This window comes from Aricia agestis, chromosome 12 (assembly GCF_905147365.1).
Source record: "Aricia agestis chromosome 12, ilAriAges1.1, whole genome shotgun sequence".
Taxonomy (NCBI): domain Eukaryota; kingdom Metazoa; phylum Arthropoda; class Insecta; order Lepidoptera; family Lycaenidae; genus Aricia; species Aricia agestis.
The window spans coordinates 12,789,003-12,815,698 of NC_056417.1; the positions used below are offsets into that span (position 1 = coordinate 12,789,003).

Sequence of the window (26,696 nt, forward strand, 5' to 3'; positions counted from 1 at the left end):
ATGTACTAGAGCAGCTATTGCGAACAAAAAACATGTCGCAACTCGCACTTGAGGCATGAGCGGGGTGGGAGACGGGGCGGTGATTGCTATAGATCAGTACCGCAGAAGTGACACAGTTTAGTGCCTACACTCGAATGAATGCAGAATCTATTTGAGTAAATGGATAAAATAAAAATAAAAATTCACTTTTTATAAAATTTATAATTAATATGGATCCATAGTCCACTATAGCTAATTACCTTATTTAAATTACTTAAATATTTTCAAATATGTACCATAATAAAATTATTATAATGTACGGATGTATAATGTACGTAATATTTTAAAAAATTTATTACCAAAATACAAACTCGTCTACGTGAGTAGGTACTTCATTCATCGTCGTCTTATCATAGATCTGTATTCTGCCTACATTACACTCTGAATCTACTACCTTATGACAATGCAAAATGGCACGCGTCTTCGCCTAGTAATTGAATGTTCGTATTTTAATTGAAAATAATTAAATAAGAATGCTAATACCGATGAAATGTTATTCCGTTGCATTTGGAAGTGTTACTGGAATCATTTTTGCAGTATCTTAACCCACAACTAGGCATTTTTGCGGCCTTTTTTTGGTTTCGTTTTTGATTGTGGTACGTCTGGGCCTGTAGACAAGTGGCAAAGCGCTAACGCTAACGCTACCGCTAGCGCTACAAAATGTATGCGATTTGACATAAGTCATCGCTTCGCTAGCGAATACTAATGTCAAATCCATACATTTTGTAGCGCTAGCGTTAACGTTAGCGTAAGCGTTTTGCCCCTTGTCTACGGGGGCTGGCGCGCAGAAGAGCTCGCGGGCGACTAAGTGCACTGCTGCTATATAGATTATGTTGAATGTGACCAAGCATTGCGTTGCGTTGTCGAGTCTAGTACGTAGTATATACTATGTCAGTGGGCACCGTGCAGCTTTTTTATTAAGTAATTTTATTTATTACCAAACCATTGTCTCCTATACACTTTGTTTATTAAAATATTATGTATTAAACATAACCAAAGTAAAAAATTTAACAAGATATTATTAAACTATAATATATTAAACATAATAAGAATGATAGATCTTTTCGAAGTGTCCTACGAATACCAAGAAATGTAAGACCTGACAAAGCGAATTATGAAGGCTTAGATAGAGTATTAGATACCTAACATCTAACATAAACACTATTCACTATGGTCTATGCAGTATGCACGTCTAGACTCTAGACTCGAGACTCTACTTGGATCTTGGACTATTAGTCACGAATGGAGCGATAACAGAAAATCGTGACACATACACACTACTTCCTAATTTTATCGCAATATAAATTATCTATCAATTTAGAAATATGAATAGTTATAAATTATTACGTTCAGAAAGTTAGAACTTCCATCAGCATTAGAATCACTTCATAGACTTTAGAGGTAAATTATCATTGGTCTATCCGTGTTAGGAAAATGATTAGATCGAGCTAAAATGTCGGTTCATTAATCATAATAATTTATAATAGATGTGAGAAAAGTAAAAATGATTGGAAATGATATTGTGAGGTCCGCACACGATTCCGTTGTCATGAGTACGGAGCACGGAGTCACGGAGGACAGCGCATGACTTCGTTAGTAATCATTGTAATGCGCCGTTTTATCGTTTGATTGTTATTTATTCTAAGCTCATATGCATCAAATAAAGTAAATTCCTAAATTATTGTAAGCGAGGTAAGAAACGTCATGAAACGTCTTGAAAAATTATTAAATTACCAATAATTAAAAGTTTTGAGAACCCTGACCGGATGTTGCACTGAACGAAATCAACCGGAAATTCTTTTCGAAATAAATAAGTACTTTTATTAAGACCGGGCTGTCAAAAATATCACAACACGCTAGCCCCGTCTACACACCCCGCTATCCTCCAATCGTGATAAATTGATAATATTATGATTCCAAGAATCGTGCCCGCGTGAATTGTACTTTGCATTGCAGCTAACAGAGAACAATATCGCGTTCACTTGTCGCCTAGCACGAAAGTAAAGGCATAGTAAAAGGAGGGTCGTAAGTCCAAAAAATGTTTTTGATGATTACTTTAAAAATTAAATATGTACACAATACACATACCTACTAATATTTCCTTTACACTACAAAAAATATAACTATCGAGTCAAAATAAGTGAATCGTGTTTTCCGTTAGGCTAATATCAGATAAATATACAATGATTAAATAAATCTCAATTTTATTTAAGTACTTAAGTCAATCGTCTTCCGGGATCGTAATACTTATTAGAAAACTAAGTAAAATTTGGCAGCCCGCTCATGTCTTTATTTTTATAACGAAGCAAAACTACAAACGCAGTAAGTAAATCAAATATCAATTTAACTAGAACACTAAAACATAATTTTAGCGTAAATGTTGTACTAGGAAATGTCGCGATGCAATGTACAAACATTTCTCGAGAACTCTCCATTAAAACCTGAGTCACAGGGCTAAGGTTAGCAACACGGTTTATTTTTAGTTAACCGGCCTTGCCGCAGCGGAAAAAGTAAAAACAAGGAACTGTATCTCATCAATATGACACAGGACTTTCCTTAGTGCCTTTATATTATGGCTGGTTTTATAGTTATGCGTTTCGCAGCGCCGTTGGAGCGCGCGCGTTCAAAGCTGTAACAAACGTATGGACGAACGGCGCTGCTCAAGCGCGCGACTTTAAAACGCAACTACTACCCCCATACATCTTCGAACGCGCGGCGCTCCGACGGCGCTGCCGAAACGCGTGACTGTAAAACCAGCCTATATTTTATCGATTTAAGTTCTAACTTTTCTCTTCGCAGGAATTATAATATGTATACTTACCTAATTACCTAGTGGCTAATTTGGTAAACTTTTCACTCGCTGACAGAGTAAAGTCGTAATTCGAATTGACGATAATCATAGAGGAATATGTCTGGTCTCTGCTATAATACATATTATTATAGTAGGGGACGGGAGGGTGCTATTTGTGTAGTCACTCGAGCGCCATGGAGACCTAGTAGTTGTTTTTCATTAGGTACAGTACAGCTGATTAAAAAAAAATAAGGCCGGCCCGGCCTCTCATAGAAAACAAGAAATGGAACAGCAGCAGAAGAAATGGAAAGGGCGTAAGCGACAAAATGGTTTTTGTCGCGTAATTTAAAAACCATAAATATATTTCGTATAAGCTATGGGCACATTAAAGTGTATAGTATGCTTGATCCAATCTATGTACATTTGGAAGCTTAAATTAGGGATTGAATAATTATTATGTGTTATAAAAGTTGACCAATCGTGTTATGGTATGGGTAAGTAATTCAAAGACAAAGACATGATGAATACTGACAATAAACTTTATTTCTTAGTTTTAGTCATTACTCATTAATGAGAAAAATCGATATCGCTACAGCCAAATTATCAAGGCGTCGCCTTAACTAAATCACTGGCGTGGTTTGGGCCGTGTTTACAACTAAGACTGGATTGCACCAACTAACTTTAACTTTATCTGTAACTTTAACTTTAACTTTGACTACAGTGCGAAATGTCAAATCTTTGGGTAAAGTTAAAAATGGACGCCATCAAGACGCCATATTTAACTATAACCATAGAGCTCGACAAGGTTTTAAATGCATGTGGCGAAAAAAGGAACTAACACTGTCATCATACAAAAACCGCAATTTTTGACAGTTCTCCTTTACCAGCAGCGCCCCCGCCCACGCGCTTGTATAACCTTGTTGGATCAGCTGTCATCTGTCAATTTCTCCGGGCAAACTTAAGGGTAAAGTTAAAGTTAAATTTACCTTAACTATAACCATAACTTTAACTTTACCCACGCCTCTGGTGCAACCCAGTCTAAGTAATAAGTTCACACCGATGCTATGGTATGGACTATGGTCTATGGAGTAGTTTTAAAAATAGTATGGCCATAGCCTTTGCGGTATTCCCTATTAGCATATATTAGGTAGCGCACGTTACAAGTTACAACTAACAACTTACAGATCATACCTACCTATAAACACCATATTTTGAATGGAAAATCAACATCAGAGCACATCAGAGTCGAGAGTATAAAAAGAAAATTAGAAACAATAATAATAATTTGAAAGAGTATTATTAGGCAAAATAATGACTTGTCCGGCCAAAATAAATGATGCCCGGCATTTCTGGGATATGTCCGGGTTTTCCGGATCGTGTTCCGCTTTTGCGGATCCTGTAGAGCTTTTTACATGTTTGTAACATTACCCTGAGTTAGTAACATAGTACGTAAATCGTGTAAGTACGGTATTATAATTATTTATAATATTATGCTAGGCTGTCTTCCGCTAACTCCATGCCGAAAACATTCGTATTTCATACTCACAAACTTTCGCCTTTTACTTAATTTACGTATGATTCTCGTAGTCAATAAAAAATCATAGTCTAGGGGTTCATCGTGAAATTTGTTTCGCCATATTATGTAAATAATATTGGATATTGCCATATAATATAAATATCATTAATGAAAATAACGATAAACATCATCCTTATTGAGAGAATTTTAATGCTTTTCAATTTCGAAATGAAACCTCTGTCGAAACATTCCGAGAAAACAAGCCAATTCAGTTTGTACATCACTCCGAGTTCTCGCGAATAACTTTTTTATTGTGCCTACAACGAGCGATCAAGTTTTCACGGAAGGAAGCCTGTTAATATTTATTATTTTTTGAATTTTTGTCAGAATTAATTAATATTTCGAATACTGTGAAATATAATACTGCACTTAAAGCACTGACTGCCGCAGAAGTCTCGTCCAAATTAGTTCTGGAATGCATTGAGACGTTAAACATGCTGGGAAGGAACAACAACATCCGCCTAGTATGGGTCCCGGGCCACAGCAACGTCCCCGGCAATGAAACCGCTGACGAGCTGGCTAGGCTTGGGGCCGAGAGTCTCATATACGGTCCAGAACCATTCTGTGGTATAACTCCCAGTACCACAAAGCAAGTGCTCAAGGAATGGGGTCACAGACTATGCAGGAAGCAATGGGCTGAGACCCCTGGCCTTGAACACTCCAAGGCACTAATTCCTGACTTCAACAAGAAACAATCAGAATTAGTGCTCACCTTGGGTAGGAACCAATTAAAAATCCTTACCAGAAGCCTAACTGGGCACTGCAAGCTCAACAAACACCTAAACAGAATGGGTATTTGTAGCATAATGACTTGCAGATTCTGTGAGGAGGAGGATGAAACACCTATTCACCTTCTCCTCGACTGCCCTGCTCTACTACAGAGCAGGAACAGGCACCTTGGTCGCCAAGAATACTCGTCCACAGAGGAAATTCGTGGCACCAACCCCAACCATGTCGTTCAATTTATGAGCAGTATAGGGTTGGGGATGATACTCTAGTGCGAAGGAGTCACAATAGATCCTCATGGGTCGCAGTGACGTCAGGGCTACAGTGACCTGCCTTCTTTAAAAAAAAAAAAACTGTGAAATATGAAATGAGTGATGAGCATTTTTTAAACATTTATTTAACTTTATCGATATAAAACTTTGGACAATTTTCAACATTTTCTCTTAGGACAATTTTTTTTCCTTCTTAATTCTTATTTTAAGTAATTAGTTTTGGTAGTTAAGCCAGCATAAATCGCTCCTAGCTGTTTGTCCCTACCTAAGTACAACAACAACAACATTTTGCTCAAATCACTAAAACGAATAACTAAAAGTTAAATGGAGTAGTTGAAGTTGGAGGCTTTATAATATAGTGAACGAACATTGGTGATTATTAATTAATAATTATACATAATATACATAGAGGTAAGGATATTTAGTAGGTCTGTAGTCTGTATTAGATGACATACATTTCATTTACGTACATTTTTCTGCAACAAATTCTATCTTATGCCCTTTTCGGGGACTCAAAGTATCCGCATACCAAATCTCCTCAAAGTTTAAGCGTGAAGAGGTAACAGACGGACAGACACACTTCGCATTTATAATATTAGTATGGATCGGTATAAAATTCATAATACTTAATAGTATGGATGTGTAAAAGCCTAAATTAGACATACACTCGTTTCCAAATACACGGCACTCGTTACTCGTAAGTCGTAACTCGTAGCTATGTAAATCAAGTCCATTAATTTACCTGTACACGTGCGCCGTAATTGGACACCGTAACCTACACGGTAGACACATCATCGAATTACGTTTGACGTTTCCATGAACTGGAACTCCGAAATCGTCGTCGGTAATCAACTAATCAATAATCAATTTTGTACCACTTAAGTGAATCCATACTTACCTATTTAAGGTGACGCCGAGTTAAAGTAAAAATAGTTTTGGATATGTTTTAGATCAGCATTTCCCAAAGTGTGGGTCGCGACCCACTGGTGGGTCGCGGGTAGATTTTGGGAGGGCCCTGAAACTATAGGACGATTGTCGTACTTACGTACGGTACGTTTTTTAATTGACATGGGTGTGGTAAGGAGCTTTAGAAAAGGCCCAAGTCCAGCAGTAAACGGCAGTAGGCTGACGATGATGATATGGTCAGCGGCAGCAACATACCGCTTTTTGTCTTCATGACACAAGGTGGGCCGCGAACTTTAAACTTTCTTGTAGATGGGTCGCGGTCCCTACAAGTTTGGGAAACACTGTTTTAGATCGCTTGTTTTCTGCCGGGCCGGCCTCTCATAGAAAACAAGAAATGGAAAGTGCGTAAGCGACAAAATGGTTTTTGTCGCGTAATTTCAAACTATAAATATATTTCATAATATAAGCTATGGGCAAATTATAGTGTATGCTTGAACTAATCTATGTACAAATTTCGGAAGCTTAAATCACGCTCCTCTGTTGGCAAAATTAGAATCCCTGTTTTTACAGAGGTCTTTTTGATTAATTATTCTGTGGTATAAAAGTTGACCAATCGTGTTATGCTATGGGTAATTCAAAGATAAAGACATGATGAATACTGATAATGAACTTTAATTTCTTAGCTTTATAGTCATTGTTGAGAAAAATCAATACCGCTGCAGCCAAATTATCAAGGCGTCACCTATACCTAAGTAGGTACTTCATATGTTGCAATGCTTCTAAGTTCTAACACTTTCGACAGAAAGAATGTTTTCATAAAATTTTGTATTTTGAGAATAGGGTGGAACTTGGGAGGAATTAAGTTAAATTAAAATAAAATTGAGAATAATCACTCCACTCCCTGATTATTATAGTCTAAGCGCTGTGCTAAATTTGTTCGTGTCATGCTGTCCAAATAAACCATAATATTATCAATACTTAATGCAAATTTCAAGAATCATGACGTAGCCATTTTCAATGACATTAACAAAGTCACGAATAAGAAATACATAATATGTGCCAATTATAATTGTTTATAACCTCTCTCCAAAAGTTTTTATACATAATATTTTACATAATTACGTTAAATTTTAGCAGAATTCTATAGGTACCGCTATTTCTTCAATAGGTAATAAAATTTTTTAATACTTAACATTTTATTTATTAATTTCATGTATAAAATATATCTAAGTACCTATATTCTACAGCAATAAATTATAATAAATAAGATATTATAGACGATATAATGCTTACTTTTTAGATTCAAATATACAACAACAAAGAACTTTATACATCGATAGCATGAAAACTTTTACATTCCTGTCTCATCTCGCAATATCACATAAACATTGTCCGTCCATTGCCATTTGGCATTTAGAATTAAAAAAAAAACTCAGATGTAATTTCATTCCTTGCCCGGTATTACCATGGTCAAGAATGTAATTCAATTGATTTGTCCAAGTTTGAACTTTATGGAGAAGCGAATAAGGTAATGTATGGAATAGCAAGATCGTAAATGCAAAACGTATTTGAAGATAACGCCATTCTCTCGTGGCCTACGAGTCCTACGACACCAAAGCAACGTCACGAGTCACGAGTCACGACTTACATTCATTACAGTCGCTATAAAGTTACAACAGCGAGTTTCTAGCATTAAGGTTTTGCCTGCATTATGCCACAAATCACAATATTGCTTTTATAAGTATTTCATTTCAAAGAAAATACTTTTTAATAGTAAATTAAATTAAAAACAATAATATCAGATAGGTACTTATATAATATAGATATAACATACCTAGAAATATAGCTTTGATAAAATAAATGCTATTCTATACTTAATGAAATATTTATTTTGTACTAGCTGTTGCCCGCGACTTCGTCCGCGTGGACTTCAGTTTATAGCGCGCGATGTCAACAAAATTGGTGTCAAAAGCTTTTATAAAAAAACCCTGGTACCCCTTAAATCAATACAGCTGTGCAGTGTGCAAACAATAAGTACTTCATTTTTGTATGTTAAACTTTATATATTATGCCAAATTTTAAAGCTTATTTAGCCCCCCAATTACACAACTTTACCCATAAACTATTTATCATTGATAGGTTTAGCCCCAATTTCACCAACGTCTGTTAGTGTTAACAGCTTGTTAAAATATCCTGTCTTCTCTTTCATTCATATGAAAAACGAAACAGCTAACGTGATACTAATTCGAGCATTAACTTTAACAGTCGTTGGTGAAATTTGGTCTTAAGGTTACGTCACTGCCTGCACAGATAAAGTACTGAGTTATTTAATACCGTAGAATAGATATAACAATCGAAAAAAATCGAGACTTAAATGTAAGATGATACCACCTCTTGTAGAAAGACTTTTGAGCAAGCGTCAGCGCGATGTAGAAGACGCACGGCGCCAACTATTATGAATTTTTTGAACAAATTTACGACCCTTACAACCCTTTTTTCCAGTAAAAAAGTAGCCTATGTCCTTTCTCAGGCTTTAGACTTTCAGTATACAAAATTTCATTACAATCGGTTCGGTAGTTTTGGCGTTTGGCGTGAAAGCGAGACTGACAGACAGACAGACAGACAGAGATACTTTCGCATTCATAATATTTTGTTGACACCGCGCGCTATAAACTAAAGTCCACGCGGACGAAGTCGCGGGCAACAGCTAGTTATGAATAAAAACAATAATATATAATAAAGTAGGTATGATTAGTTCTGTTATAATAATGAAGTAAAAAATAAAGCGCCATCTGTTTTCATATATTAGAATTAAAATGTAAAAATATTTTCTGGATGGAATATAGGCCAACACAACACACTCGAACTCCTTAGAAATGCAGTAGGAGTTCTATAAGATAAGATAGATTGATTATTATTATAGCAAGTGATAATATTATTAAACACAATATTCTAACGTATTAAAAACTATAAACAAAAACATAATAACTAATAAGTATGATTAGTTCTATGTTACAACGAAGTAAAAAAAAAGCGCCATCTGTTGAATCGTATTAGAACTAAAATGTTCATTGCATCGCGTCGATATATTTCTGGATTTTTTTTAATGTTATACATAAAATATATTTAAGATTTTTGAAATATTATTTTAATACACATCCAAGACCCAGGAACATTGAAAACTTTTTGTTCCGCCTGCGGGACTCGAACCCAGGACCCCCGGGATGAGCGCTGGCCACGCGCAATGCGAAGTAATTCTCATCGATATTTTCATGGAAATAAGATATTTTCCCACATCAAAATGTAGCCTATGTCCTTTCTCAGACTCTAGAATAACTGTGTACAAAATTTCATTGCAATCGGTTCAGTAGTTTTGGCGTGAAAGCGAGACAGACAGACAGACAGACAGACAGACAGAGATACTTTCGCATTTATAATATTAGTATAGATCTAGCTGCTTTGTAAAATTTTCATTGTAAAATGTAAAGTACTTAACTAAAAGGCAAAAACCTTGCATATTTTAACATAACGAAAACGAAAAAAATAACAGGTTTAAGATATTTATAATAATGATGGTCGTTTAACTAATTTACAGAGATGATTGCTTTTAATTTCCCGTTTGGAAACCATTCAAAATCGATTACTCCTCGTCGATTAACGATAATTCTAGCTTTAAGAGGTATATTAGATATATATATATTTTTTTTATTAAATAACAAGTTTTTGTTGTTTTTAAACATTTCGACCTTTAGTCACGCTGTTGCGATGCAACGTTAATTGAAAATTCGAGGAATTGACGGCCAGAGCCGTGTTTTCATCCCACCGACTCGGTGGGATGAAAACTCGGCTTAAAGGTTTGATTATATTTTATAAACGTAATTAATTATTACCGATATTTAAATAATACTTTAATATTTATGTGAAATAAGTATTATTAAAAAATAGCCATTTAATGAAGCAATAATTTGTGGCATAAATTACAAATTTATCATGTTAGATTTTATGTCTCTTAAATATTTTTGTGTTTTAAAATCTATTTTTGAGGTTTTGTTGTTAAGAAAAAGATATCTAATGACTACAAATTTTCGTGGTCAACTCTTAGACTATAAACGTGAGTGTTGTGACTTGACTTATGAATCACAATTCACAATAATTCACAGTTATCGATAAATATTTGATTAAATCGTAAATGAGATATTGAGATATTTTATTTAAGTTAGAGAAAGTCAAAAAGCAACTGTGTGTGTGTTGGATTGCATTTCTGTTATCTTTACCTTAAATTGTATGATATATTCCTCCACGTTTCTAAAGACATGTATAGATTTATATTAATCGCTTTAAACCGTGCTTACACTCAAGATCAGTCTTGAGATGCTGCTTTAATAGTGTGGCTTATCAACTGAGTGTGAACCTTAATAAACAAAACTCTGTCTTACAGCTTACTGTTATTTTTAAAAGGATGTTTTGTTTGAACTGTAGTTATAAAGCCAGACGTGTTGCACACTAGACTGTTTTTTTTTTTTTTTTTTTTTTTTTTTTTTTTTTTTTTTTTTTTTTTTTTTTAATAATTGTGACTGTCGGTGTTTATTATCCGACAACCTTATGTCTTATGTTATGTCATGGGAAGACTTGCACTTTTTTTTTTTTTTTTTTTTTTTTTCTTTTTTAATTTTTTTTTTTTTTTTTTCCCGGTGCTACTTGATCGCTACTTATTGCTTTTTGCCACTTGCTCAACAATCTTCCTTGCCATCTTCATGAAACTCGGTCTGTGTTTTTTATTCTTCATTATATCTCTAATGGTGTCTGTTGTTATGACTTTGTCTATTTCTTCTTCTGTTTCCCTTCTCAGTATTCCGTACATGGGACATTCTGTTAGGCAGTGCAGAACTGTTTGAGTTGTTGAGTTATCACATTTGCACGCCTTGCAGTTCTCCCTCAGTTTCATTCGGTCCAAGTACTCTCCGAAGCCTCCGTGTCCAGTAAAAAGTTGAGCTGACAGGTTGTCTTTCTTCACTTCGGAGAGAATCTTGTACGCTATGCGCAGATCGTCGAAGAAGTATGTTATTGTTTTTCCCTTTCTTTCGGTATTATATTGCTCTTGATATTTATCTAGTGTGTTCTTCCTTAGGTTATATTTTACTGCGCTTAGGGGAACTGAATCATATGCTGGCGCTGTCTCATTTTTTGTGGCTTCCCTCGCCAGGTGGTCGGCACGTTCATTTCCCTCCAGGCCGACGTGCGCCTTTATCCAGTACCAGTTGATTTTTGTGGAGTCTTCCCTTATTCGGTTTCTTATCTCTACGGCTACTGGATTCAGGCTGCAAGGGTCTGCGACGGTCTGCAGGGCTGATCGGGAATCTGAAGCAATGTTTACCTCATTATTCCTCGTATCTTTGATGATCTGGGTCGCCATCAGCAGCGCCGCCATCTCTGCTTGGTAAACCGAACAGTGGTCCGCCAGTTTTATATTTGCTGTTATAGTCTCTCTGTGCTCATCCCAGCAACTGACTGCTGCTCCTACTTTTCCGTCCAGTTTGCTGCCGTCAGTATATAGAGTTGGGATGAGTCCAGGCATTTTCTTCAGATCTTCCTCTTCTGTGACCCAATCAAACGTTATTCGTTCTCTTTTTGCTGGATGAGGGAGGTCAAAAGGGTGGGCTCTTTTCTCTATTTTTCTGTTAGGGTAGTAGGCCATGGGTTTACCTCTCTTGACTCTATACAGTTCTGCGTTTTCTGTAATCCTGAAGCGCAGAGGAATAGTGCCACTTATTACTGTGCTGTCCATTAGGGAAGTAGTTTTGTGTGCTTTTGACATCATTATTGTGAACATTCGGTTCATTCGGTCTATCTTTTTTCTGATGTACTTTTTCCTAAGGACAGGTTCCCACACGCTTGCTGCATACAGGATCGTGGGTTCCACTACGGATGTATACAAAGTCTTTATTATCTCAGAGTTTAGGCCCCATGTTGCTCTACATGCCCGTGATAACTTTCTGTATATCTTGATGACTTTATCATTGACATGTTCTAGATGTTGTTTGAATGTTAACTTGTGATCAATGATAAGGCCCAGCAGCTTAAGATGGTTTGTGAAAGCCACTTTTGTACCGCAGAATTCAATGTTAGGGATGTCGTAATTGCGTTTATTCGTAACTATTATAGCCTGGGTTTTGTGTGCAGCGAATTTGAGCTTGTTTTTGGTACCCCACTTTTCAATTTCCTTCAGGGCTTTATTGGCTTTGTCCTGCACTTGCTGGGCGTTAGATCCAGCTGCCACTACCACTAGGTCGTCAGCAAATGCTTGCAGGTGTGCTTCGAGGGTATCTGCTATGTCCATTAGGGGGTCCACGATCATGTCCCACATTGGTGGTCCTCCTACGGAGCCCTGCACACATCCCTTTTCGGTTTCTTTTGTGATAGTGTGTCCAGCATATGTCAGCTCTATTTGCCTCTCGCTCAAATAATCGTTGAATGTGCTCCTCAGGTATTTATTGACATTCTTCCTTTTCAGTTGGATTTTTATTTGCGGCCACCATGCGTTGTCGAACGCTCCTTCGATATCCAGTGAGATTAGAGCAACCATCCGTTTTTTTCTAATCTCTTCTCTCACCAGTTCCACTACATCATAAAGCGCGTCTTCCGTGCTCTTTTGTGGCATAAATCCATATTGGCCGGGATTGAGTCCATCCTTTCCTGATTCCCACAGTAGCCTTCTGCACAGGATTTTCTCGAAGATTTTCCCCAGGATCGGGAGTAATCCTATAGGTCTGTATGCTTTAGGGTGGGTGTAGGTGCCTTTGCCAGGTTTCGGAAGTATTATTACCTTTGCCTTTTTCCAGATCCGGGGGAAACATCCATTTTTCAGGCAGCTTTGGAATATGGCAACCATGGTGTTCGGGCTTGCTTTGTATGCATGGTCTAATATGTCAGCGGTGAGACCATCATAACCTGGGGCTTTTCTTGGATTCATGTCCTTAAGTGTCATTTCTATTTCAGTCTTTGTGATATTGTCTAGGTCATTATAGTTTTCATCGTTATTCAGATCGTTGTTTAAGTCTTTTGTGAGTTTGTCAGCTTCTAGCCTTATAAGTCTTTGTTGTGTTGTGTCGTCGTCGTTTGTGTCTTTGGGATAGAATGTATCAGCCAGCAGTTTTGCAGATTCAAGGGGGCTGCAGTCAGTGTCATTAATTTTTAGCAGTTGATCGTCTTTCCTTTTGCTAGCGATCTTCATTATTCTGTACGTTCTATCCCATAAGCTTTCCTTGTTTTGTGATGTGCAGAATTGTTTCCAGCTGGCGGTCTTTGTGGTGAGTATCAGGTCTTTATAGTTTTTGTAAGAATTCTCATTTGTGTGAGAATGACGTTACCAAATGGTGCGGTCGGGATAAGATGGCCGATTTTAATATGGCCGTGTCTGGCGATTTGCGGAAAATGTCTTTACTTTATTAAGCAAAGAATTAATTTAGGGTTTAGGTGGACTGTATTTCGAAGGAGAACTGGTAATCGCCAGCTCTTAATATGAGCGATATTGCTGGAAGAAGGAAAAGGAGAAAGCACGCTACCTGAGAGTTGATGACGCCGACCTCGTCTCTTCTTCAATTGTCTTCGGATGTGGTTTTGCTGCACTTCACAAATCACTATCACTCATCTATAGTTTATAGTTATTAGCGAGCGCGCTCGATGCGGATAAAAGCACAGGATTAAAGTTATTAGCGGATATATCGCCCGAGGAGCGAGCGGACGCGGCTAGCGACGATTTTCAAGAGACAATGCATAATGCATTCTCCTCGGGGGTTGATTCGTCAGCGCAGGAGCTTGCAGATCACGCCACTTGTCTTGACCAATCAGTAGCGTGCATACGGCGTCAGTGGAAAAGGATGGGGAATATCGCTCAATTTGAATTAAAATGTATAAGACATAAGAGCGGAATACAGATGGCGCTAACATTCCCCCGGCCTTAAAGGGTTACCTTTAAAAAAGACTGAAAAATAGTAGTATATTTCTTAAGTAAGTAAACTATCGCATTACCGTCAATTTACTGAATTATAACTAACCTACAAACTAAAGGAAGGAGATCTAGGTTACAACTAGATCTCACTGGGTAGGTAATGGACAGAGACGTACAACAGGGCGCACGTAGCTTCCCTTCGCGGTCTTAACAGTCACAACGCGAGTTGTACCATCTTTAGCGGTATGTAACCTTTCGATGACACCTAGTGGCCACGAAAGCGGTGGTGAATTGTCATTAATGATAATAACTAACGTTCCTTCCCGTATAGGCGAAGCAGGACTACTCCACTTATATCTAGTCTGCAGCTTATGTAAGTACTCTAAACGCCAGCGCCGCCAAAATGACCGCACGAGCTTGTCGAGCAGTGTATGTCTTTGAAGCATGTTAGATGAATGTGCTTCAGGAGCGGGTAGTGACAACAATGGCACTGTGTTTAGGAAGTGCGCAGGAGTTAAAGCAGAAGGCTCAGCGGGATCGCTGCTCAACGTAGTAAGCGGACGCGAGTTTATCAATGCCTCGACTTGAGCAAGGACAGTTAAAAGTTCCTCGTAAGAAAGAATTTGTTGACCTATAACCTTAAAGAGGTGCGTTTTTATTACCTTAACCATGCTCTCCCAGCATCCCCCGAAATGTGGAGAGGCAGGCGGAATAAATTTCCAATCAATGTGATTGGTCAAAAGTTCGTCTTGAAGACGTGTGCGGTATTCTTCATTTAGAAATTTATATAAATCGCGTAAGTACGAATTAGCGCCCAGGAAACAAGTGCCGTTATCAGAGTACAAGCACTGTATAGGGCCGCGGCGCGAAAGAAAACGTTTTAGTGCGGCTAGAAAAGACACCGTGCTCAAATCCGTCGCAATCTCAATATGCGTAGCGCGCGTTGTTAGGCATGTGAATATGCATAACCAAGCCTTACGACCTTTAACACCTCGACCACGTATCGGAGTGTACTGTAGAGGTCCAGCATAATCGCAACCGGTAAATGTGAACGCCTTATCTACCTGGTTCACGCGTTGGCTAGGAAGGTCTGCCATAAGAGGATAAGTTGGACGCGGACGAAATCTAAAACACGTGTTACATTTATGTATTATCTGGCGAATGGTTCGCCGAGCAGCTAAAATCCAGTACTTTTGCCTGAGTAAGGACATTAGTAGCTCTGGACCGGCATGAAGATGCCTTTTGTGATAAAATTCTACAAGAAGATCGACTACATGATCATGACGCGGAAGAATGCACGGATGCTTATAGTCATAAGGCTCGTCTGAATTTGACAAACGACCACCGACGCGTATTATACCGTTCTCATCGAGAAACGGTTTAAGTTTAAGAAGAGCGGGGGAAACATGTAAGTTATTTTTTAAACTTTGAATATCATTATTAAAATGAACAGCCTGTACGGATAATAATAATTTGCGTTCTGCGTATTCCAGATCGGATATTGAAACAAAAGTTCCTTTAGGTAGTTTCCTAAGAAACCTGCAGACATAAACGATGACGCGTAACAACTTAGACCAAGATGATATGCGCTGTGCGAGTGTATAAAACGGGGAATGCGCAACATCAACGACCACGGGATGAGAGACAATTTTTTGCTCGGGTACGTCCTCAACTTCTGTATTCTCTCTATAGGGTTCAATGGGCCACTCTGACGGATCATGGCTAATCCAGGGTGGACCACGTTTCCATAAGGGATGATCGAGAAGGGCCATTGGAGGGATTCCACGAGACAGGCAGTCAGCGGGGTTTTCAATACCCGGGACGTGATTAAAACAAGTGGGGGGAACAAACTCTATAAGTTTGGTAATGCGATTGGCGACAAAAGTCTGCCAGCGATGCGGAGAAGAATAAATCCAAGCAAGTACTATCTTGGAGTCAGTGAAAGCGAAAATATTATTAATGGGGTAGTGGGCCGAAACCGTGTCCTTGACCTTGCGAAGCAATTGTGACAGCAGAAGGGCTGCACACAATTCAAGTCTTGCAATCGAAATGGTTTTGACTGGCGAGACTTTAGACTTGGCACAAACTAATTGCACAGAATAGTTACAGCCATTGCGGACTTGCATATACACTACTCCGCCGTAAGCGCTTTCGCTAGCGTCAGCGAAACCTATTAAATTAACACTGCATCCATCCACTAATCCTAAGTGACGCGGTATAATAATTTGATTGAGCTTGGGAAGCTCGCTGCAAAACTGCTTCCAGGCTGCGACTATATGTTTAGGAGGTGCGTCATCCCACTCACACTTTGCCAACCAAAGCTCTTTTATCAAGAGCTTGGCGTACAAAATGGTGGGAGCCACAAAACCCATTATGTCCCAAAGTCGAGCTATTGTGGACAGCATTATGCGTTTGGTACACTTCGCATCAGGCAGTGCGACGTCAAAGCGAAAACTATCTTGCGATCTGTCCCAGCGCAAGCCAAGGACCTTATGCGGAATGGACTTATCGAACTCAATGTCCGGTGAAGCCTTATGAGAATCAGATAAGTGTGCGAGAACCTCCTTTGAATTACTCGTCCATTTGACAAGATCAAATTGGCCTCGCTTGAAAAGCTGAATAAGCTCTTCACAAAGCGAAATTGCGCGCGGAGTGTCTATAACGCTACAAACGATATCGTCCATAAATAAAGACTTAGAAGCTGCTAACGCAGCAGCGGGAAAATCATCGCCTTCATCAGCAATCAGTTGACGCACAACTCGTAAGGCGTGATATGGACTGGACCTAAGTCCGAAACAAACGCGGTTAAATTGGTAAACCGTTATAGGTTCATCATTACTAAAGCGGTAAAATATACGCTGGAATCTACGGTCAGATTCGTGAACGCCTATATTAAGAAACATTTGTCGACAATCAGCTGACAAAGCAATTTTGAAAAGACGAAAATTTATTATTATGTTAAATAAATCACCCTGTAGATTCGGTCCAGTATGCAAAATATCATTGATAGACTGGCCCGATGTAGTCCGACAGCTAGCGTCTAAAACTACGCGGAGTTTAGTGGAAATTTTATCTTCGCGAACTACACCGTGATGCGGAATATAATATGCGGGAACGCAGTCAGCGTTATCACTCACAACTGGGCTCAAAAAATATTTATCGATGTAGTCACGAATAACGTCATTATAAGCGCGGCGTAAGTTAGGTGACGAATTCAGTTTTCGTTCTAAACAATGAAAACGTCTGAGAGCGACGGCGTACGAATCACCTAGCGAATAAGGGTCACCACAAAATGGTAACGCGACTATATACCTACCACTGTTATCGCGAACAGTAGTAGCGCGGAAATGTTCTTCACACTCGAGGTCCTTATGACTCATCGAGGGCGGCGCGGAAATCTCTTCAAGCTCCCAAAATCGCTTTACGAGAGAATTAATGTTATTTTCTTGAAGAACAGAACAGCAAGACGTAGTATAACGAGAACTATGTGACGTAGGCACGGCGCCCATAATCACATAACCGAAAACCGTCTCAATAGCGGGAGGTAAATTATCTTGCTCACTGCGTACTATGTTAGGTAGCAGTAAGTGCGGGAATACTGCAGCTCCGATCAAAATATCGATATTACCCGGAAGCGCAAAATCTAAATCTGCGAGAGGCAATTTCTCGAGATGAGTAAGTGCGGATACGTCCACATGAGCGTTCGGCAACATGTCCGTAATACTATCCACTATAAGCGAGGAAACATTAAAATTAATATTATTATTAAGGCGCGAATATATTCTAATATCTACGGAACCCTTACACGGTTTTTCCGAGCCACCGATTCCTGTAACTATTAAATTACAATTTTTCATTTTATTCCATAGTCCGAGACGTCGGAAACAATGGGAAGTAATAAAACTACTTTGCGACGCGCTATCTAGTAAACAACGCACGATTATCGGTGATCCACTCGTATCGTAAACAATAGCTTGCGCGGTGGCTAGAAGTATAGTACTGTTTGTGGTCTGCCGCGCGGTCACGTGCGTGCGCGCCGGCAGCGCGACGAATGTGCTACACAAAGATACTTCCGGCTGGGAATTTCTATCACTAGGCGCAGTGCACCCGGGTGCAGCGTTATCGCGATGACCTTGACCGCTAGAAACTGGATTGTTATTTATGTTGCGCGGCGAATTTTTATTAAAATGCAGTAATGTATGGTGACGCTGGTTACACACACGACACTTGGATGTGCTTGAACAATTGCTTATCTTATGTTTTAAACTTAAACAATTAACACAAGCTTCATTATCCTTAACATATTTAAATCGAGCGGTCGGAGTCAAGTTATTAAAAGCGGGACATTTAAAAAAGTGATCGTGCACAATGTTGTTGCACATACATTTAAGTAAACTATTATTATTATTGATAGATTCTGAACATGTTACGTACGACTGCGGATTTGGAGCGGAATTACCGCCTCGTAGTTTATTCGAACTATGTTTACCGATATTACGAGATGAAATATTATATGAAATATTTTGTGTATTAAGAAATATTCGAGACTGATCTCTTATGAAAGAAATGAAACTATCGAGTGTAGGTATTTTGTTATTACGCTCCGTCATTTCGAACGCACGTATAGTGTCTCGGTCGAACTTTTTCAAAGCGAGTTGTAGCAATATGAAATCTGAAAGGTCGTCTAATTTTAAGTTTTTTAAAGAGTTTACTGCAGTGACAAAGTTATTCATAAATAATTGGAAACTAGAAACTGACGCGGGTCCAGACAATTTAAGATTTAAAGCTTGATCTAAGTACGTAGATGCGAGGATGCGAGTATCCTGATACCTATCAAGAAGCGATTGGAATATTATTTGATAATTCTCAGCATTTGGTGTAACTCCTGCGAACACGGTCCGCGCCTTCGGCGACAGTTTACCTAATAAATAGTACAATCTGTCAGCGTCGGTCAGAGAGCCATTATCGTGCACAGTAGATTTAAAACTTGCATAAAAAAGCGGCCAATTGCATATATCACCGTCGAATGACACGAGCTCGATCGCAGGCAGCCTCGGCTGCATACGTACTGTATCGATGCGTGCCGCGTCGCTGGGCTTAGCGTAGTTACATTCCAAACGTGATTGTACGCGTTTAATAACGCAATACAGTTCTTCAAATGACATGTATGCTTGATAGTCTAGTTGGGAATCAGGATTTAAAGAAAGTAATTCGGCGTTATAGTCGTCCAACAATTTATGAAAATTAGTTCTAATTTCCTCTATCGTCATGCAAGAACTGAGAAATAATTCCTTATCAGCTTCGCATGACTCAGCGGTTTTCGAGCGATCGTAAATGTTTTGAATGCGCTCAAATAAAACGTTACGCTTAGCTAATAACATCGCTAACTCTTTGTTATTCAAAATAGACTGTTTGTCTTGTTTCGACACTTTCGACATTTTTAAATGTTAATATTCTATCAACGACCTTGTGAAACAAAATCTAAGTATTTAAGTACCTAAGTATTTATTTAAATGTGCGAAAAGATTAAATACTTGAGATTGCGGGAGTATAAACAAATATTATGCGGTTTGTAAATACGTACAAATTACAGCGAGCAATTTGGCGGTAAAATATTAAGTACCTACTTGTATGGAAGTAAGGTACGCGATGCGGTGCGGGGTATAATATAATCCTGTGACTTTAAATGCGGGAAAAGATAATGCGGAAAAATAATAGATGCGGGGAAATATTTAAAGTAAATTGCGGTAATGCGTAATGCGATAGGTATGCGGTATGCGGTAATTGTAATTTATTAATTATAAAAGGCAACACTTTAGGCGGTTTAAATGAAGCGCTTGAAATACGGAATTTGCTGGCGACACTATAATGTTGAATTAATATTATGGATGTCCGGCTCGTAATGGACCAAAATTTATGTGTGAGAATGACGTTACCAAATGGTGCGGTCGGGATAAGATGGCCGATTTTAATATGGCCGTGTCTGGCGATTTGCGGAAAATGTCTTTACTTTATTAAGCAAAGAATTAATTTAGGGTTTAGGTGGACTGTATTTCGAAGGAGAACTGGTAATCGCCAGCTCTTAATATGAGCGATATTGCTGGAAGAAGGAAAAGGAGAAAGCACGCTACCTGAGAGTTGATGACGCCGACCTCGTCTCTTCTTCAATTGTCTTCGGATGTGGTTTTGCTGCACTTCACAAATCACTATCACTCATCTATAGTTTATAGTTATTAGCGAGCGCGCTCGATGCGGATAAAAGCACAGGATTAAAGTTATTAGCGGATATATCGCCCGAGGAGCGAGCGGACGCGGCTAGCGACGATTTTCAAGAGACAATGCATAATGCATTCTCCTCGGGGGTTGATTCGTCAGCGCAGGAGCTTGCAGATCACGCCACTTGTCTTGACCAATCAGTAGCGTGCATACGGCGTCAGTGGAAAAGGATGGGGAATATCGCTCAATTTGAATTAAAATGTATAAGACATAAGAGCGGAATACAGATGGCGCTAACAGTACTCTTCTAGTGCTTTTAGGTAATTCTGTACCACTGTCTCCCTTCTGCTGCTGTTAGCCTTCTTTATTTTCCGTCTTAGTCTTTTTACTTCATTCTTCTTTTCTTTCAGTTCTTGGGTCCACCATTTTATTGATTTGATTTTATTAGGTTTTAGTTTGGGTATTGTTCTTTCACTCGCTTCTATTATTATTTCGGTGTATATTTCTACTAGTTCATTTATTTTGTGTTTGTCTTTAGTTTTTTCTATTTCAGGTCCTGTTATGTTTAGTGCTTTTAGTCTGTCTACGATTTCTTCTTTAAAGTTTGTCCAATCTGCTTTAGATGTTTTGTATTTCCTTGTTGATTTGTCATTTATAACTCTTTCTGTTTTAGGGTTACCAGTGGTACTGATGGTGAACGTGATGGCTCTGTGATCCGACGTTGTTACTAAGTCTTTGTCTACTTTCCAGGTGCTGACAAGTCTGGAGGTTGGTGTGCTGCAACAGGTAAGATCTACTATGCTGGTGTAGGGGATGCCTCTCCTGATGGTGTAGAAGGTAGGTGTGTTACCAGTATTCAGGATTTCAAGTTCTCTGATGGCGAGGAATTCAGCCAGAGTTTCTCCTCTTTTATCTTCCATGTCACTGCCCCACCATTTGCTTTTTGAGTTGACATCGCCGCCCACCACCATCAGGTTAATATTCATGTCTTTTATTACTTTGTCTAGTTCTTCTATTTGATTATTTATGTCCTCGTAATTCTCCCAGTATATCGATATTAGTCCTATTTCTTGTTTGTTGGGTAGGGTAATTATAGCTCCAACCAGGTTTTCAGATTGCCAGCTTTCTTTTGTAAGCACTCTGACGTTTGGGTCTAGTATTATGATAGCAGCTTTTACAGGTTTAATTCGGTTGTTGTTCTTTTGTATTGTATTGTACCCGCACGTTAGAGTCCCGGAAGCTCCGACATATGGTTCCTGAATTAGAACGGCTGTAAATTTGTTGCTGGTTGTGCTTTGGAGAGTTTCAGTTGTTGCACTTTGGCCTCTACCCACATTAACCTGAGCAAATTTTATTTCTATATGTGATCTGGGATCAACTTTAGCAATAGCTAATTTTGTCTCTAGCTATCCGGTCCCATTTACGCCATTGAGGGCAATCTGCTGAGTAGGATGGGTGGATTCCCTCGGGACAGTGAATGCACTTTGGTGGACCATTTCTGTTGGGACATTCTCTTGTATCATGAGATTGTGCACAGTATCCACATGTGAGGTCTCCTGTACATATCTTCGCTGTGTGTCCGAAATCTAAGCATTTGTAACATTGGATTAGTGGGGATTGGTCAACGATTGGCACAATTTGGAAGCCAATGTGTATTTTGCTACCTTCCAGTTTCTTCCAGATTTCCGGGTTAGTTTCGATAATGACATTCACTGTTTCTTTTGTTCTTCCCCTAATTCGTCTCACTACTTTTATGTCTTTTTGATCTTCTTTTGTGATGTGTTTGTTTTGCTTTACTATTGCTTCTGGTATCTGGCTGTTAGTAATGTCGTTGGTTAGTCCTATTATTTTCAGTAGTGGGTTTTTGTTATCTAGGTGTTGTAGTTTTAGGTTTTTATTAGTTTCTAAGTTTTGTTTAAGTATTTCTCTTTCTTCTATGGAATTACAGCCTATTACAATTTTCTGATTTGCTACTTTTCTTACTGTATTTATGCCTAATCCAAGATCTATCACATTTATGTCATTCTTTATAGTTTTCAAGATGTCTTCTGCTGTATGTAGTTTGTTATCTGATGCAATGCAGATTTTAAAGGTAGCTCTTCGTGTTTTAGCTACGTCGGCATAGGTTTTAGGTCGTTCTTCAGTTGGTGATGTCACTTCCGGGTTAATATTGTTGTGCTCATTATTATTTATTTTCCTTTTTAGGTCGTCTATTGCTGTTTTTATTGGGTTTAGAAGCTCTACTGTTGCTTCTGTTGAGACTCCTATTTTCTTTTTCAGGTCTTGGGTGTTCGTGGTGATGCAGTGAGGTAAGTTAAGTTTATATATTTCCTCTGTTTTTCTTTTTAGCTCTTCTACTGTTGTTCTTATAGGGGATATTAACTCTGCCGTTATGTCTGCTGAGTCTTTTATTGTTTGTTTCAGTTCCTGGATGTTGCTGGAGATGCTGTTGTATGGGTCTTTTACTTCTTGTAGTGAATCATTTATCCGTTTCAGGTTTGTTTGCCATTCGTTGGAGATATTATCTGTTTGGTTTGTCTTTTCTTCTGTATTGTGAGTACTTTCGGTTTTGTTTGTTAGGCTCTGGATCATTTGTTTCATTTCTGTTATTTCTTCGTGTATTCTTGTGTCAACTTGGTGTGCGTTGTTGTGTTCATCCGGTTGGTCTTTACCTAGGTGTAGGAGAGGTAAGTTTTCGTATTTTTGGTTTAATTCATTTATGTGGCGGCGTAGGGTGTCTAGTTGGTTGCTGACCATGTCTGTGTTCTTACTCAGTTTCTCCATTGCAGCAGTTAGTTTTTCCCACTTCTCTCCGTCATCTTTATTTTCTTTGATTTTATCTGTTTTTATTTGTTTTTCTAGGTTTTTAAGTGCTCTACCAGCTTCTTCCATTTCTTTAAATGGAGTTTTAGTTTCGAAGTTCAACCATTTCATTATATTCTCTGTCTCCTTTAGTATGTTTTGTGTTTCCTGTCGTGTGTTATTAATCTCAACCGCTAAATTTTCCTTCAACAGCCTCATTTCTTGCATGTGGGCTCTTTCTATTCGAACTATTTCCATAGCGTTTTTCTTTCTTTCATGTTCTAAGTTAAATTTATGTCTAGAGCGGGAGTCAGAGAGGGCTAAACAGGTTTCATATAGGGTTTGTAGGCCTTCTAGCGCTGTTATTTTGGTCTCCCGTTTCATGTTGCCCACGTTTTCGATGGCTTTTTTAGCGGTGAGCAGTGTTTCATTAGCGAGTTTGGTCGCCTCGTCCATGGCTACTCCTGTTTTTCTTTTGTGTGATATGGGGAGTATACTGGCTCTGCTGTTATTGGATTCACGTGAGCATATTGACATGTCATCATCTGTGTCTATGAGGCTTCTTGGCAGGTCTCCTTCTGATAAAGCCGGGTCTAGGTCAAGTAGTCTCGAGGATGGGCTCATGAAGTCCTCATGCGTTTCAGAATCGGCTTTCAGGCTTGCCGCTGCCTGTTTTATTTGTCCTTCTAGTATCCTATCTCTGAGGCCTCTTTTTGATTTTGTTGATCCTGCTGGACTTTTGGATCTGGTTAGTTTCTTATCCATTGTTTATTGTAGTTTCCGGGCTAAAAATATTTTTGTACCAGTTTTGGGAAATAATTTTTACCAGGCAACACTATTAAAATGTCAAAGTCGTTTAGCTGCCTGTCACTTGATTTTGACAATAGGGATCTTGATGGATGTGGGTAATTTTTGACTTTTGCTGAGTGACAGCAACAAAAGTTGAAAAGATGGAGGGTACAAAAATATCACTAATAGTAATTTGAAACTATTGTTCACAACTTTCTTAACAGTAATTAGTGGTGGAAAACGAAATAAAACATCGTAGTCACTTCTATTTTCACTTTAGCACTATGTGAGATGAACTATTGCACTTTTTACTATTTAAGAACATAGAAGATTGCGGAGCGTATTGCACACGATACCGGGGTTGCCAGCAGCCTTACTGACACACTAGAGTGTAGTCTAGAGTCCAGACCATCTCGAGGCGCTGAGAGCGTATCGCAAATTGGTATTGAGTATAGAAATTAGGAGTATGAGAGTGGTTTATTAAGTATATGAGGAGTCAAGAGACTTTCAGGGTCTCTTAAATCTGGGTGTCATCAATTTAATATAGAAATATTTTTTATTGCGAGTACCACTACTGCGCCTTCGGGAGGTTTGGCACAACGTATTCGAAATTCTGCAATCGTAAATGACCGTATTTTCATAATGTTTTCATTCGATACATTTATTTGTGCTAAGCTGCCGCAACCTTCGCGCGTTCTGAGAACCGCGCGACCGGTCGCACGCGGTGCCTTCCGAGAACGACGAGCATCGTTATTTTTAAAACTCATCCCCGTTATAGCTTCACTAGTACACGTCATGGAATATAAATATATTCACGATCTCTCGGGGTTTAGCCTTTAGGTTAGAGAATGGTAGAGAAGAGGCCTTACTCCTTAGAGACTAGCTACTCTTTAAGTTAAATGCTTTACTGCTCTGTCTACTGTACTCATTAGTGCTTCTGATTGGCTAAATATTCATCAATCAACAACGATAAGGTTAAACCTTTTTACAAAACCTCAGAAACTGCATTAGTACAGTCAATGTCCGCAATGGAGAAGGGAATTTTATATTCTTGTTTGTAAGAGAGTAGGTGTAGGTGGTCATCAACTTAATCTATGATAAATAAAATGAATTTTCAATTACTCTCAAGTCTCACTCAAACTCGATAATGACTGAAGTCTGAACCAATTTGGCTAATTTTAGACTTGAACCGTGGAAGTCCACTGTCCAGGGAAGGTTTATGTTAGAACTTAAATTACGATAAAAACTGATACGAAATTCACTCGGGTCATCTAGTTTTTTTTTTTTTTTTATGAAATAAGGGGGCAAACGAGCAAACGGGTCACCTGATGGAAAGCAACTTCCGTCGCCCATGGACACTCGCAGCATCAGAAGAGCTGCAAGTGCGTTGCCGGCCTTTTAAGAGGGAATAGGGTAATAGGGGAGGGTAGGGAAGGGAATAGTTGAGGGTAGGGAAGGGAATAGGGTAGGGGTTAGGGGATTGGGCCTCCGGTAAACTCACTCACTCGGCGAAACACAGCGCAAGCGCTGTTTCACGCCGGTTTTCTGTGAGAACGTGGTATTTATCCGGTCGAGCCGGCCCATTCGTGCCGAAGCATGGCTCTCCCACGTATAGAAGTAAACAACATATTTTCTTAGATGTTGAAATCTAGACATAATATTATAAAGATCAACGCACTAGAGCCGCAACATGTAATTACAGTAATTAACAACCAGAGGAGCAATCTCGGAAGTTTTTTTGTTGTAATTTGTACAGTAGACGTGTAGGTACAGTTAGAAACGAGTACCAAATTAAAAAAAGCTCAGCGCGAATTAAATAAATTTCCAAGTGAGCGTCTCAAGCCTCAAGAGTCATAAAAACTATACCACCTACAAACTTGAAAGGCGAGGAGGTGGAATAGGACATCCCGGTCTACTACTACCCCACAAAGATCTGTTTCTATGAAAACCCCATTAAGGGGGTTGGAACTTTGTAGGATATCGCGGGCGACACCGATTTCATTATTTTTTATTAGGATTACCTACACTGTAGTTGCGGTAGGTTCTATCAGAGTAGACAGAATGATAGAGTATGCCGACTTAGAACTGATGTTGAAATTTTTAAATTTGACGTATTATGACGAAAATCGTCGCTAGGGTTGTTAACTTATTACCTACGAATTTAAAACTATGACATATTCGATGGACGTGTTCCTCTTTGGTCGTATTATTGTTTATGTTTTGGCACATGCGATTAAAATTGACAGAATCTAATTTTGAAATCTTTATTTTAAATATTTAAAAATAAATTATATCAGCCAGCGCGAGGCACATTCCGTTCATAATCCTAGTGAAACCCGACGAATTTGACAGATATTGAAACCTGTCCGTCTCTTTGCAGTCGAACTACTGGTCGTTATGTCTATTGTGGTTCTATCGTACCCGCAACTCTGCTTTAAGTTTAAGCGGGGAGTGAAGCACCATGGGGTTTTAGTAGGTAGACCCTACCCCAGAGGAGTCTCACATACCTCAATCCGCCAGGGATGCGGAAAGAATGTCCTCATGTAAAAAAGAGTTAACTTGACTGTACACATGAATGGCGCATAAAACAGATCCCCTATTTTCATGAATATTTGGAGTTTAGTTTGAGTA

At 38.8% G+C, this 26,696-nt stretch overlaps 1 protein-coding gene and 1 long non-coding RNA gene across 2 annotated transcripts in view; one reads left to right on the plus strand and one right to left on the minus strand.

Annotated features, from left to right (window-relative positions):
* The window catches only part of LOC121732642 (suppressor of cytokine signaling 2-like), a 58,440-nt gene that overhangs the window by 9,623 nt on the left and 22,121 nt on the right, over nucleotides 1-26,696 (minus strand). The gene's annotated exons all lie outside the window — the stretch shown is intronic.
* Nucleotides 829-13,520, plus strand: LOC121732643. The gene is made up of 3 exons (XR_006036412.1): nucleotides 829-933; nucleotides 10,355-10,359; nucleotides 13,509-13,520. It is a non-coding gene; the product is annotated as an uncharacterized LOC121732643 (long non-coding RNA).